The sequence below is a fragment of the Equus quagga genome, unplaced genomic scaffold (genome assembly GCF_021613505.1).
Source record: "Equus quagga isolate Etosha38 unplaced genomic scaffold, UCLA_HA_Equagga_1.0 146_RagTag, whole genome shotgun sequence".
Taxonomy (NCBI): domain Eukaryota; kingdom Metazoa; phylum Chordata; class Mammalia; order Perissodactyla; family Equidae; genus Equus; species Equus quagga.
This window is the reverse complement of record NW_025796728.1, coordinates 9,650,149-9,659,327: the sequence shown is the minus strand read 5'-3', so window position 1 is coordinate 9,659,327 and position 9,179 is coordinate 9,650,149.

Here is a 9,179-nt window from a genome sequence, read left to right as displayed (position 1 = left end):
CACCCTGTCTTTGAGGGCCACACTTGAGCAGGCAGCCCGCCAGCCTTTTCTCGTCAGGGTCCTCTGAGTGGAAGAGAAGTAGAACTTCTCAGTTGACAGAGGCTCCTGGTGCTAAGCGTGAAACTATTGAGGATCCTCACAGTTTCGATCTGAGCAGACCCTGCTGTATTATGTGAGGGCAAAGGGCCAGTTATGAAAATGATCTCTGACAAAAAAAGACGTTACTATCTCCCCAGAGGCAGGTGCCAGAAATGATATGTTACCACATTGTAATGATGAATGAAAGTATTGAATGAAATTCAGGTAGTAATAATGTCAAACTATTTAGTGTAGCCTGTGACAAAGAGTCTTCCAAACCAGGGCTATTTGGGGAGAACAGACAGAAGAAGAAAAGAACGATTGTTTCCTGAGCACTTAATGTGCCATGAATGTTATACACATTTTCTCATTTAATCATCTCAAAAGTGCTATGAGATAGTATTACAACTACTTTTTTTTTTTTCTGCTTTATCTCCCCAACCCCCGCCTGTACACAGTTGTATATCTTAGTTGCAGGTCCTTCTAGTTGTGGGATGTGGGACGCCGCCTCAACATGGCCTGACGAGCGGTACCATGTCCACGCCCAGGATCCGAACCCTGGGCCGCCGCAGCGGAGCGCGCGAACTTAACCACTCGGCCACGGAGCCGGTCCCTACAACTACTTTTTCTTAAAGCAGAAATGCTACGTAACTTGACAAAGAGTGCACAGCTAAGAAGTAAAAAGCCAGATTTTGATGTTCTGGTGACATATGTTCCTTCCACATCCTGCAGCCTCATGGAAGCTCTAAGGCTGGCCTAATCAGAGGAGGAGGCGAGTAAGATCATGGACAACACTGCCAGGGGTGGAAGTATCATGGTGAGGAGAGTGGTCTGTATTAGATGCAGGAAAGCAAGAAAAGAAAGTGGGAGAGCCATCTTAAAAAGACTATATACCTGCCTTAGATCGTGCTAAGGCCCCACAGTGTACAGAAGATATCAAGACGAGTGCCACTCGGTCCCTGAGGGAGAAGGGACTGTGGAAGAGGGAGACAGCACATGGGCATGGGGAGGGCTGACCTGGCAGCAAGATGCAATAAATCTGAAAAATAAATATTCGTGTGCTCTTTACATTGAAGGCTGTTGCTGAGCCACTGGTTGGGATGATATGGAGTAGAGAAGGGATTTCAACTTGACAGTCAGCCAGACAGAGGAGTTAACGTTTCTGCTTATTTACATAAATGTGCTTTTCTCATTCCTGGCAAATTCTTTCGTTTTTGCCATTTGTACCCAGGTTATTCTTTTGCATAGACGGCCTCTGTGTCCGTTCATACTGTTCTGCAAGATCACAGGGGAAAATAATTACCAAAGCAGTGTTCTGGGACACCGAATGTCCTCAAACATGAAAGAAAATTGTGTCAACTTTCTTCCTTTAAAAAATTATCTCTTATCTTCTGTCTCTTCAGAGAGGCAGTTCATCTTTAATTTCATTTAGTGGTAAAATATTTTCTAACAGCATCAGCAAAACCCCAAAGTCAATGAGCAGCTTTTTAGACGTAAGACAAATCTGAGTTCTGTTTGGCACAGGTGACTGCTAACGGATGTTTTAACATGTTTCTTTCCCTCTCAACCATTGACAGCGTCTGATAGCTCCAAACTCCTCCACACTAAGACCATTGGTCACACGGATAAAATCCTCAGAAATGGAGAAGCTGTCTAAGATGGAGCTGTTTAGACTTTGTGATAGTGGGTGGACAGGCTGGCATCCCAGGCATCCACATTCAGGCTGTAACAAGTCTGATGTCTTCTCCCCTGGGTCATTCAAGCTCTTTCTACAGAATGTGTCTCGGGTGATTGAACACCATTCTCCAGACAGAGGCAGAGAAGGGTATAAAATAGAAACATTGACGAGGCAAAGAGAATGATGCTCGCAAGGCTCTCCGTGGTTCTGCGGAACTTATGTTTGTGCCGGGACAGAGCAGGGCGACGTTGGAGACGAGGCTTGCAGAGGGCCATAGGGGATGGGAACGGTCCTGAGAAGGACAGGGACATCTGGTTTCCAGAAGGCTTCTCGGTGATTTCATCATGCAGAAGCTTTCCGGGGCTGATGCGTGGCTCCATGATGTTGGAGACCCAGTCTCCCTTTACCTTTCGGCTCTGCTGCTCTCCATATGTCGCTTCCGTCTTGTGATGTCAGATGGTAGACAGGCAGCAGACAAAGGCAGCTTCACTCATCCTTCTTCACCGATAGTGCTAATACGTGGCTTTGTTAATGAGACCGTGGATGCCTGCTGGATTTGGGCTGAGAAAGGATGACAAAGAAACGTGATGAGATTCCAGTGTAAGTGGCAGCTGGAAAATTTGTTGCCTCACCAAGCTCTCTGACTTAAGTCCCTTGCCTGCCTTGCACTGACAAAAACAGAAATGCAACAGGGCCAGCCCGGTGGCGCAGCACTTAAGTGTGCACGTTCTGCTTTGGCAGCCCAGGGTAGGCGTCCCACGTATAGTGTGGAGGAAGATGGGCGCGGATGTTAGCTCAGGGCCAGTCATCCTCAGCAAAAAGAGGAGAATTGGCAGCAGTTAGCTCAGGGCTAATCTTCCCCAAAAATTGCAGCCCCTCCCACCATGGAAGACAGTTCTCCATGGCCGTGACCCAGGCCTGGTTGGGAGGAAGTGAAACCAATTTGGGCAAAGATGCATCCTGTCTGTCTTATCCCTTCCTTCTGTGGGGCCCTGGGGTAGAAGCAAAGGGTTTTGCTTGTTGGGCTAGAATATCAGGGAAGAGGAAACAATGTCTGAAGTGGAACTTTGGGGTCAAGGATAGTTCAAAATTTAACAATTTCCTTTTGCTTTAGGAATTGTTCTTTCACCTCATTTTTTTGTGTGTGTGAGTTTCCGAGTAGAAAAGGCAATATTTGCCAAGTGCTACAATTTACTTTAAGCTGGGTTATGAACACAAAGGCCCTTTTTACTCTCACAGTAATTTAAAATAATAATAGTAGTAGTGTATTTTAGCACTAACTCATAGATTCCTCATTCAATGCTATGATAGCCCTCTGAGACAGGGATTGTTATCCTCTCTTCTGGATGGGGAAATGGAAGCTCAGAGAGGGTGAGCGGCTTGCCCAAGGTCACACAGCTGGTAAGTGGCAGAGTCTAGGGTTTTCTCTTTCTACCACACCAGTTGCCATAATTCGAGGGTATGAGCAGTCACTTCAGATAAACGTTAAGGTTTCTACTCCCAGCAGTCCTCAGGGCTCAGTGTGATAAGTCCACTTTACTCAGCTTTGCGCAGGTGTGTAGCAGAATCTCCCGAATCTTTGGTTCTTCCTCTCTCACACTGCATCCAGAACTACAAAGAGCTGAAATTTTTTATTAATTTAAGAAGTGATAAAAATTCCCAAAGGGGATTTTATCCCTGCTGTTGAGTTGGCAGCCTTTATGCATAAGGAGTGCCTTCTGGGGTTCTCTGTTCTGGTGAGAGGGAGACATCCTTAGATACCGAAGACAAAGAAGAAGAGGAGGAAGTGAGGAAGCTCGAAGGGAGGATGTTCACGTAGGATGGGGAGGCTTCACTCTTCTTCCTCCTCTTCTTTAGCTTTAGGGGTCTCTGCCTTCCTTCTCCCGGGAGAAAGCAGCGGCCACTGCCTTTTAAGTCAAACAGACTGTGGTTCAAATCCCAGTTCTGGTGAAAACTCTGGAGGAAGCGATTTAGCCTCTCGGAGCCTCAGTGTCCTTGTCTTGTAAAATGGGGATGATAATATTACCTTCTTTGTGGGGTCGTTGGGGAGATTGAAAGAAACAACGTGATGCCTCTCCAAGCGTGATATGCGTATCACTGGTGGTAGCAAGATGATTTGCTGGTGACACAGACATTTTGTCGTAATTATGCCACATGTATATAGCTAGTACATCAAACTTGTCCTTTCACGGGTCTTACTGCTTAGGGCAAGGCTCAGTAAAAGAATGCAATCCAATTTAAAGTCTTTTTAAATAACATGTTAAATGTGTGATCTAGAGAAGCGAAAGTGGTAGAAGGAAGGAGTGACTTCCTCAGGGGACCCTGAGCTGATGTACAGGACAGCTGCGGGCCCAGCCTCCTCTGCTCAGGGAAGTGACTCTTTCCCCACTCCCCTTAGTTAAGAACAGTGACTTTGGGCCAAGAAAAGGAAAGAGGCCCAGACTGGACCGGAAGTGGGTTAAACTGGGGACCTGGAGTTCACCAGCCTGTGAACAGTTCCTGGAATGGGGTCTCCTGCCACTGCCCCTGGTGGTCATGGGCTGTCCCAGAGTCCTGAATACAAGTCAAGCCAAGCAGACCCACTGCAATTTAGAACCCAGAACCCATACACCTTTCTTTCTGGCCCCTTTCTCACCTCTTTATTTCCCTTCCTCTGCCACTTCCCCTCCCCGAGCTCCCACATCAGCCGTGGTCTGCCCTCCCCAAAGTGTCACTTCCTCCTCCACCCTGGTGGCAACATCTCCCTTCCCCAAACTCCTTACAAACCAGTGGAGGAGTTTCTGATTCTCAGGTGTGAACAACCAATGAGCTTCGCTTTCCCGGGGAGGTTTGTTTTAAAAGAGGAACTGGTTTAAAAAGCGAATGAAGTCAAACTGGCAGGAAGTGAAGTGGCCATATTTTCGTATTTTCGTGATGGGTGTCTTTCCTCGCCTCCCGGCTTCCTCTTTGTCACAGATGCTTCTCTTTAAGTAGGCATCTAGGTCGAGGGAATGAAATCCCTATATTTATTTCCAAGAAATTCTGCAAGAAACTTTCAAAATAGTTTCACTGCTGGGGTTAGAGTCACATTATTTTGCTTGAGACTGAAAACCCAAAATAACAGTGGTTTAAAAAAAATAAAAATTTCTCTCTCACGTAAATAGAGGCAACCCAGGCCTGGTATGGTGGCTTCCTGATCACCAGGTTCTTTCTGTCTTGTTATTCTACTCTTTTCAATATGTGGCTTCTACCTTGTGGCCCAAGGTGGCTGCTCCAGCTCCAGACCTTCGGTCAAGTGTTCCAGTCACAGGTCAAGAGGAAAGGTACCAGAGAAGGGTGCACTCTATTCCTTTAGAGTGCTCACCACTTTCCTGGTCATCCTGCTGACCAGGACTCAGACATGACTTCATTGTAAGTCATACTAGAAAATGTGACACTTTTTTCCTGAGCAGCCATGTCCCCTGCTAACATTTGGCATGTTATTACTGAAGGGTGGGAGAACGGATTTGGGAGATAATTAGCGTCTCCTCCACAAGCCTATGGCTACGTTTGTGAGAAATGTTCAGACCCAGGTAGGACTGGATCCCAGGACTAGGATCAGACGCTCGCACTTCTCTCTGTTCATTGTGGAAACGCCACCGGTTCGAGGGAAAATGCTCTAGCCCTGTGGCCAGGATAGAGAGTTTCTAGTTTCAGCTCTGCTGCTCACCACTGTCATGGTCTTGAGAGAGTTGCCTAACATTCCCGGGCCTCAGTTTCTCTAAAATGAAGTTACTTAATTTGATCTCCAGGGTCCCTTCCTGCTCTAACATTATGTAACATTATGTAACACTGTCTTGGCATCTATAACCAAGCATTTAAATAGAGAATGAGCATATTCTTTTTCCTTTCCATTGTGAACATAATACTGTGGAGAATTAAGACTAGATAAGCAATTGCTGGCCCCCAGTTATCCTCTAACCCTCGTCGTCCCTCAGCAGGACCCCCTCCTGCAGGAGCTGGCTCACAATGGAGTCGTTGGCCCGGGGGTGGACTTTATTTTCCCACCGAGCTTGGGAAGCAGAAGGGCTCAAGGGAAGGACGGGGAGCCTCGCAGTCGCCGAGTCTCTGTTCGCATCCGGGAGTAGTGGCTGTAATTGCCCATCTCAAACCACCGCAACAGGAAGTGCATGCAGCCAATTGATAAAGAGGGTATCTGCTGTGAGCATTCCAACCTCACAGGAGGAAATGGGGATCCCAAAGGCACCTGGATTAGCCACAGACCAGAAGGGAGCCCTCTTGGAGTTCCTTTCAGTTGCCAAGGAACACTATGTTTGAGAAAACACCTCCTAACCCCACCCAGAGGGGGAAAGACATAAGTCGATGTTACTTAAACTTCCTTCCAAATAGCCAATGAACACCAGTATCTGTGCCTTTACACACGGCGAATCTGCAAACAAAAGGGCAGCCTTGTCTGCTTCTTGGGGCCAGTGAACCAGCTTGCTGGTTGGTCACCATGGCTATGTCATATTACTTTTCCAGCCCCATGTGACATAGTGGATGAGCTGTATGGTGTCAGGAAGAGGACAAAAAGAACACCCAGCAGGAAACGAGGCACCAACCTGCCGTGCCCTCAGCCCCAGGGAGCCTTGCTCCTGACTTGAGAGAGGCTCTCCAGAGACTGGCCCGTCTGATGAGGAGGACAGGCCCTCCCAGGTGTAGCTCTAGGATAACATCTGCCTTCTTACTAGGATGACTCCTCAGGGTCAGGAAGACCAAGCCTGGAATCAAAGGGGAAAGGATACAGAAAGTTCTACAGCAAGGCAGATTTGATCTGACACTCTGGTAAAAACTGTCTGACTTAGTTAAGTGAGAGCAGTTTCTTTCCTGGGGCTGGCCAACCTTGTGACCTCCTTCTGCCTGAGTGGTGGCCTCGATCCTCCATGTCAGCTTTGGTGGCTGTCCACTTTGGCACGACTCTCCCTGACACACCTCTTTTTTCAATGCTACATAGCTGATATCGATAGCTAACATTTACTGAGTTCTCACTGTGGGCCAGGCACTATTCTAACATGTATTATCTAATTTAATCTCACAAATACCATTCTCCCCACTTTACAGGTAAAGTGACTGAAGCACAGAGAGTTTAAGTAACTTGCTCAAGGCCACACAGCCAGTTCATGGCATAGCCAGGACTCTAGCCCAAGGCCATCTGGCTCCAGAGTCCATGATTCTAACCATGATGCCTGTTCATTCAACAAATATTTATTGAGTACCTACAATGTACAGTGCTTGTGTATGATCCTGCTTTTGACACCTACCGTCCATGCTCTGACTTTGACCAGGGTAAAGGTGGCAACTTGGACACCAGCTGGGTATCCAGGGTCTTGAGTATGGATATGTTTACTTTGGCCAGAGTGTAGGGTGGCCTTCAGCTGGTCTGTACTCCTGCTGATTGTTTATGCTGCTATCTGTTCTGAGGGGTTGGTGCTGATGTTGTTAATTACTTTCTTTCTTTCTTTTTTGGTGAGAAAGGTTGGCCCTGAGCTAATATCTGTTCCCAATCTTCTTCTTTTTGCTTGAGGAAGATTGTCACTGAGCTAACATCTGTGCCAGTCTTCCTCTGTTTTATATGGGATGCTGCCACAGTGTGGCCTGATGAGCGGTGCTAGGTCCACACCCAGTATCCAAACCTGTGAACCCCAGGCAGGGAAAGCAGAGTGTGTGAACTTAACTACTATGCCACTAGGCTTGCCCCTGTTAATTACTTTTAATATCTCCCTTGCTCACACAGTGTTTTCAAAATACGAATTGGAATTCTTGAGTTGGTCATGATAGCACCAGCTCCACAGTCCCCACTACTCCCTATTGCCTTTTTTATTTGCCTTTTCACTTGTTTTGGCTAATACCCCACATTTGAGTTCATGACTCTTGTCCCATCCCTTCATCATCCCAAACCAGGCCTGGGACTGACTCTCTGGTTCTCCCGTGCCTAGGCCTGGGAAAATCAGAGTAGGCCTGGTGAGGACATTTAGAGCCTGGGGAGGTAGGATTAGATGGGCAGAGAGCTGATCCTGACTGAACTGCAGTCACATTTAACATTGTGAAATGCTGTCAGTATGCCATGGGGAATGGTATACATGGGTAAGTTTGCTCATTCCTTTACATAACAAGGAAAACAAGAAGCTGGAGGGGAGGGGAGAGACAAAGTGTATAAACAATGAGCAGGCGCTGAGTGAATGCAATGCTGCCTCCGTGAGGAGAGCTCCCGGGCTGCCTGAGAGTCCTTCTTCTTTTCCTCCCTCTGGTCTAGCTCACTTCTCATTGCCTTCAAAGCTCCCAGGAGGGTTACATCTTCCTTTTTACAGCACATCTATTGCTGTATTTTATTTTAACAACAGCGGACATTTATTGAGAGCTTACGGTGTGCCAGATGCCGGTTTACGTACTTCACATGCACTAACTCATTTCATTGTTACAGCAGTGCTATCAGACAGATGTACCATGATTACACCCAGTTTACAGGTGGAGAAAACAGAGGCACAGCTGTGTTAGGGAACTTGCCAAAGTCATACAGCTGTGGAGTGGAAGAACTGGGTTTCAACCCAGCCAGTCTGGCACTGGGGCCTCTGCTCTTAACCACTATGCAACACTGCCTCGCTTTGCTTTGTCCCTTTAGACATCAGCCTCCCGGATGCACCTGCATGCTTCCAGAGCTCTTTCTTACTTGGCCCTCCATGCCCAGGGCATCGCACCTGTCCCTCAGGAGGGTGCCGTAGTTGAGCCAGTGCATCCATAAGCACCGTGTTGTCTCTAACAGACACCTTTTCATTCAGGGCGAATCGTTCCTTACGGCCCATGACTGTCAGGGCTGCATGCTATTTCTTTGAGAGAGGGCTCTAAAACCAGGGCTAGAGATAGGCTCTCCATCTGGAGAGGTGGCAGGGCCGGAAGTCAGAACAGAGGAATTACAGGATCCAATTTTAAAACAAGGGCACCGGAAGCAGTGTGACAGGGTGACCACTGGCCAAATCTGGGACAATTTGAGCACCAAAATAATAAGGACAGCCACAGGTTATAGAATATTGAAAAATATGCATCTACACGTCATACTGGTAATAAATAGATAGGGGCAAGGGAGGGATTGTGCAGACAGCAGAATGCAGCATGCTGACTAGAAATGTGCAGGTATGCTGGAATCAGACCGTTATCATTTACAATCACCCATCTGAAGATTAGCCCAGGCAAGAATCCTCAATGTTTGCTAAACCCAAGTGGGAATTTTGATGAGGAAGAGGATATTTGTGTGGTCTCAAAGTGCCTACTCAAAAATTGCTTATTAGTTGCAAGAGAAAAAACAGTAACTATGCAGTGGAGAAGTCAGACCACACCTTGATTGGCGATTAAGATTCCCGCTGCCAGTGAGGGGCCGATGGACCTCGTAAGCTTCCAGATGTGATGCCCT